At 43.7% G+C, this 6,000-nt stretch overlaps 1 protein-coding gene across 1 annotated transcript in view; it reads left to right on the top strand.

The window, feature by feature from the left end:
• The first annotated feature begins 463 nt into the window (after nucleotides 1-463).
• TBXAS1 (thromboxane A synthase 1) overlaps nucleotides 464-6,000 on the top strand; it is a 278,530-nt gene continuing 272,993 nt past the window's right edge. The window contains exon 1 of the mRNA XM_067536094.1: nucleotides 464-685. The gene's annotated coding sequence lies outside the window, so the exon portion shown is untranslated. The remainder of the gene's footprint in view (nucleotides 686-6,000) is intronic.

Raw genomic sequence — 6,000 nt, 5'->3', positions numbered from 1 at the left:
AAGTTAAACCCAGGTGTGTTTCCAGGACTGGGGCCTGATAGCATAATTAAGAAAACACCACTTAACTCATCAACACCTGGGAACATTAAGATCCAGTCTGCTTTATTTTTTAAAGTTATTTTTTGCAATACCTGTTTGCATACTTAAAAAAAAAAACAACCCAAAAACCAAACTGTAATGATATTAATATTTTCCTGCCATGAATTTAAGGGTGAAATTATTTTGCAATCTTGTTAGTTTTTATACAGGGGGGAGGGGAGGATGTTCATTTCCAATTCAGCACATTGCAACATGTTTTGATTTCTTCCACCAAGCAAACTATGCAAACCTTCTCCCCCACAAGTGCATTAAAATCAATCCTGGGATGTCACAGGCCGCCCCTGGGCACTCTTATTGTCACTGACGAGCACTGTCCAGAGAGGGAACTACAACTCCCACAATCCATTGTGCAGGGAAGAGAGAAAAGGGGAGGAATGTGGTCTGCCACATGGACTCTGGGAATCGTAGTTCTATTGCTTCTTCCCCTTTTCCCTCAGCTATAGGGCAGATTTCAAAGCACCTGTCCCTTTCGAAGGAGGCTGTGAAAACTACATTCTCCACCACTCCCCTGGAGCGTGTCACGATGCAGTTGCCTGATAACAAGCCAAACAGGAACTGCTGAGAGGAGCATGGGAGAGATTTAAAGGTAAGGCGAGTGTAGTGTTTGCTATGGTGCTGGGAGAGGGTTGTAGCTCTCTACTGGGTTTTGTATTGTGTGGCTGGCTAGGAGCCTGTGGCATTTCATGCAGTGTGGGCAATCAATCATTTTATTTTATTGCGGTGGGAAAATGCTTGTAATGGAAGCAGGTGGGCCCTGTTGACTAGGGGTGTCACCTGCCATGTGGCAGCTGGTAACTCAGGTGCCTAGAGGTTAACAGTAATAAAAGAAGAGTTTGAGGGGAAAAGTTCCCTCTCTGTTGTGATAGCAAAGCTTGCTGTGGTGTGTCAGGGACCTGGACCATGAACTCCTGCTGGAGTGAAGCTTTTGTTTAATAATAATAATAATAATAATAATAATAGAAGCCTTTTGAGCTCTTATGGTTGTGGAGAGAAACATCTGAATGTGAACTTGGTGTAAACTGATGCAGCAGCCTCTGCCTGTGTTTACAGCTGGTTCTAGTGCTTCCACGGTCTCTGGTCAGCGTGTTGAGCAGTCGGCCGGTGAAATTGTCAGAACTATTCAATACCCTGATGTTTCCCCTGTTCAGAATCCCGTGAGCGGCAGTGAAATTCCCAAGAAACACACCAGTTCCATGCTTGGGAAGGCTGAACAGTAGCAGCAGAAGAGGCAGCCACTGGAAAGAGGAGAAGGGATGCTGTTGGGAAGGGCCCCCCCCCTGGGGGGGGGGAAGGGTACACTTTACTAGGGCCCCCGGAGGCCCTGGGGGGCCCGGACCAGGCTGCAACCCCCATTACCATGAGGAAAAAATGTTTCATGGCTCCATGAGATTGTATGTATGGGATGAGGGATTGTGGTATGTGTGTGGGAAGGGGCCCGTGTTATAAGTTTGTATTGGGCCTGAAAAAATTATGCTTGGGCCCCAGTGCTGGGGGGCGGATTCCGTGATTGAGGCATGCACAATTAGTGACTGTTCCTGAAAACGTTGGCTTTAGTCCTCTGACTAATAGGTGTCTAGGAAATTTTTCAAGTCTTGGTTATAGCTGGCAGTTTATGCTGTAGGATGACACATTGTTTTATACATGGCATACGTGTACCACCACTGTGGTATAGCCACCTCTGGGGTGAAGGACAGCAATCAAAGGGCATACAGAACTTTGCAGAACAGTGAGGTTAAAAGGGAAGTTTTGGCTAGAGTTACTGGGGCAAATCCCTACTCTTATGAAAAATCGCATGGGCTCATTAATGTCATTGCACAGAAGACAGGCCCTGGTTATTAGTAAAGGTCTCACTTAAAAGAACACACAGATAGCTGGTTCTTAGTTCTGCAAAGATCAAAATGTCATCCTTTTAAACTGTAATAAAGCAGCTTCTTTGTTAATCTCCAGAGAGGTGCCAAATACTTGAGGGGCCTTGACAATGAATTACTTTCCTGCTCCAAAATTGGAGCCTCTAGATCAGAGGCACATGTGGGTGGAACTGGTACAGTTACCAACAATGCTATATCTGGTCTCGTGAGTAAGCAGAAGGCACAAACCTTCAGGACTGTCACCACTCATGAGCTTTGAATTAAAGCAATATGAACAAAAGAACCAACACCCAGCCTGTCCCTCCCCCCCCAACAAAAATCTGACAGAGACCTAAAATCAGGAATGTATGACAAGTGGCAGAGGTGTCCATAGAAAATTGTGAGATTAATTTAATTCCCTGTGTGTAAAGTAATCCATGACCTGAAAAGAAGTTCTACTATTGCTTAGAATGTGTGAGGTACTTCTCATATTCAGAGTGCTTTGTACACATCATAGTCTTAATTATTTTCTGTATTAAACAGCATAGTAGCATAAGGTTGGCGTGGGCAGTAAGTAAAATTGAGTCTAAAGTACCTCCTATACATTACAGAAATATTGCCAAGGTAAGCAAACTAATAATAAAATATGTGGGTAATGTTTGTCTACAAAGTCACAGTGTTTTGGGTGTTTCACTGCTTGTGCATTGTCACCATGTATGCCATCCATCCACACTAGCAAAGGCAGTTTTAGGACTAAACCATTTCGATTCCTGAAGATCTGGTATGCTCAGGCTACACAACAAAATAAGGTAGAAAGGTAGCCAGAGAGTCCGCTAAATGCTTTAGTCTGCTAAATCCCTTTTGCCCTCATTATTGCCCCTCTTTAAGGTTCAAGGAAAAAGCTATTAATGCTTACTAGGCTTTTGTGTGGGTCACCTTGGTTTTCAACAAGCTCTCTTCAGGGGAAGCAATGGATAGCTTGGATGTGAACAAGTTTTCACCTGGGCATGCTAAAGTTCACCACATGCCCTTCAGAGAAACGTGAAGCCTGATCCTGGCTCAGATAAAACTGCAGCCAATGGGATCCTTACTTGTGGAAAGAGAGCAAGATCTAACCTTCAGCTTTGTCTGTACTTTTAAAAAAAAAAAAATTACCTGTTGCTGAACTGCTGCAAAATATGACTTAATTAGGAGTGTAAATCAGGACAAGCCATGTTCAGCTGTACCTGTGGTTGATGCCTATTATCAGCAATGGCTAGGTTTCCTACCGCAGATAAGACTCAAATTAGCATTAATTCACTCTTCCCTATGTCCTCTCCCCACCACCTCATTTTTAAGCAAATCCTGAATTTTTGAAATGACACAGGTTTTTTACTACCCCGTGTCTCAAAATACTTGTCTGAAAAGGCAGTTGTATGTTTTTGCCAATGCATGTATAAAACATAATGTGAATAACCTTATTATATAGGCCCATATGGGGTTGCTCTTACTACCTAAAGAAATGTCTCACTGCCATAGTTCAATTGATAATACATTAGCTTGCTTGTCTTTCACTTGCTAAATGAATTAGAGCCTGTTTGTCATTAACATACTTTAGCAACTACAGTAATTGGTTAACAAAGCTGTGTTCTTCACTGCCAGAATCCTGGGTGGGGGTGGTTAATAGCTAGAGATCAACTCTGATATACTAGAGGATCAATATGTTTGCTATAGCTGGTGAGTTGATTTTTGTGTGTTTGCTTAAACTTAATTTTTTTAATGTAACTTGAATTACTTTAAGTGAAGGGCTTGAACTATATTCAAACTATCCTCTTCTTTTATAATAAGAATTGGCTAAGGATAACTTCTTGCCTTCTGTTGATCATAGAAATATGATCCCCTCCCCCCCGCCCCAAAGTTTGTTCAAAATTGAGTACAAATGCATATGCTAGTAAATATCAACCACAGCTTATATCCTGATTGTAATGTAAGAGACAACACAAAGGGTTACTCTTTGTCTCTCTGAACCCTTTTCTTCCCTCATTTGGAATGGTTGGTTTAGAGACTTTGCTCAGTGTAACCCTCACAGGAAAGAGTAATGTATACATCTGTATGTTGGAAGTGTAGAGAGATGTATTATTCATATCTTGTCAATGTATACACTGGAAAACAAGCTGAATTTATAGTTCTTTTCCCTTTCCGCTAGTGCTGCTATAGTTATGTCTCAGTATTTCCATTATAAACCTCTGTTTTCTGAGGTTTAGCACTGTCTTTAAAACAAACAGTGCATTAGTCTTGTATGTTCTTTGTTATGGCACAATGTTGCATTTACAATACAGCTGTAACTGCATATGAAGGGGTGTAATCTCAGTGTAAACACATGCTCCAGTAAAATTAACTGGAGTTATATTAAGGGGACAATAGTATTTTACACTTGAAATTATGCTCTGCTGTCAGGGCTGAAAGAGCATTTCAACAGAGGTTGGTGGTGGCTTCCCCATTTTATAGATAGGTGAATAAATACCTTTGAAAATCTAGCTATTTCCATCTTTAAATTCCTAAATACTTTTGAAAATCTGGCCTAGAGATATTAAGTAATTAGTCTTAGATCAACCGGGAAAATGGTGGCAGTTAGGGATAGGTCTCTACACTTAGTCATAACCACTAAACCATTGCCACTCCCCAGAACTATTCATCATTAATTCAGCTAAATCTTAACTGGGGCAGAAGAGCCTAGTGTTTTGTTAGCAATAAGTGATGCGGCATAGGAAGAAGAGCTGAAAGAGAGAGGCTTTACTAAACATATCACAAGACTGGTGTTCCGTGCTGCGGCTCTGCTGTTTTCTCTTGATGCAGATGCGGCCCCTCTGGTTACACCCCTGAGCCTCAGGTCTCACACCAGTATATGCCCCATCTGAAACCTGTGTCTTTCTCCTGTGCCACTCCTCTTACTACATCTGAGATCTTCTTTGCAGCTGATGTTTCTTTTCCACTTTTCTTTACCTCTGATTATATTAATATGTAGATAAAAGAACATAGTTAAATCCTTGACTCAGGTTGGCCAGAAGATAGTCTCCATGAGGGATCTAAATAGTGAAATCTGTGCTACGGGTCACCATCAATAAACAGTACTCCTCTAAGCAACTAGGGAAGCTGCTAGGAAGGGGTCCACAAAGGGATTTAGGTGTTGCAATGCTGAGCATCATGATGCCTAACTTTCAGGCACCTAGAAAATCACAGGAACGATGCTGCACTCCAGAAAGCCGAGTGAAACACCTCGGCTCCCTACACAATGAATGGGAAGAGACAGGAGAGTCTACAACTGTGATCCACAAAAGCCAGCACGTTAAGTGGCTCCCTGTCTAAACAAGCCAATGGGAGATGCCGACCAGAGGGTTTTGTCCTAAGCCCCTCCTCTCTCTGAGAGAGGTGCCTAAGTCTGAGCTACAGGAAGGCGCCTGTTTCTGCTGGCAATCAGTGAATGGGAATCATAGAATTGTAGGACTAGAAGGGACCCTGAGAGGTCATCTAGTCCAATCCCCCGGCCTGAAGTCAGGTGCAGGCCCATCAATTGCAAGGGAGGGGGCAATTGCTCAGGGACCCAGCGATTTAAAAGGGCCTGGGCCTCTTCCACCCCTGTCCGGCCCTGCCCACACTCCACGCCTGTCCAGCCCTGCTGCTTGCTCCTTTCCCGCTCTTGGCCTCCCCACTGTCGCTTACAGCTTGTGTCCCTCCTCTTCTTCCCTGCTTGCCCTTTTCCATCCCCCCGTCCCTCCTCCCCCGGCTGTTGTTCACTGCCTGGGGGAAGGGGTAGTGTAGAAGAGAAGAGAGGGACCAAGCTGGAGGGGAGGAAGGACGTGGTGGCAAGAAGGGAAGGAGGTGGGGCCTGGGGCAGAGCAGGGGAAGACCGGGGACAGGGCTGCTGGCAGAAGAGGCGGGATGGAACTATTCAGATTTCCACCTTTTTGCAGTGGTGTGCATCCCAAGTGCTCAAACACTGTGAATCAGGCCCCCACAATTCATGACATTTTGTGTAAAAATCACGAGAGTTTGCAGAAATAATTAATTTCAAATT

The sequence above is a fragment of the Emydura macquarii genome, unplaced genomic scaffold (assembly GCF_026122565.2).
Source record: "Emydura macquarii macquarii isolate MOO-44397 ecotype Brisbane River unplaced genomic scaffold, CSIRO-AGI_Emac_v2 contig_3530, whole genome shotgun sequence".
In the NCBI taxonomy this organism is placed as follows: Eukaryota; Metazoa; Chordata; order Testudines; family Chelidae; genus Emydura; species Emydura macquarii.
Note: the sequence above shows the minus strand (reverse complement) of the source record. Positions and strands in the feature narration are given on the sequence as shown.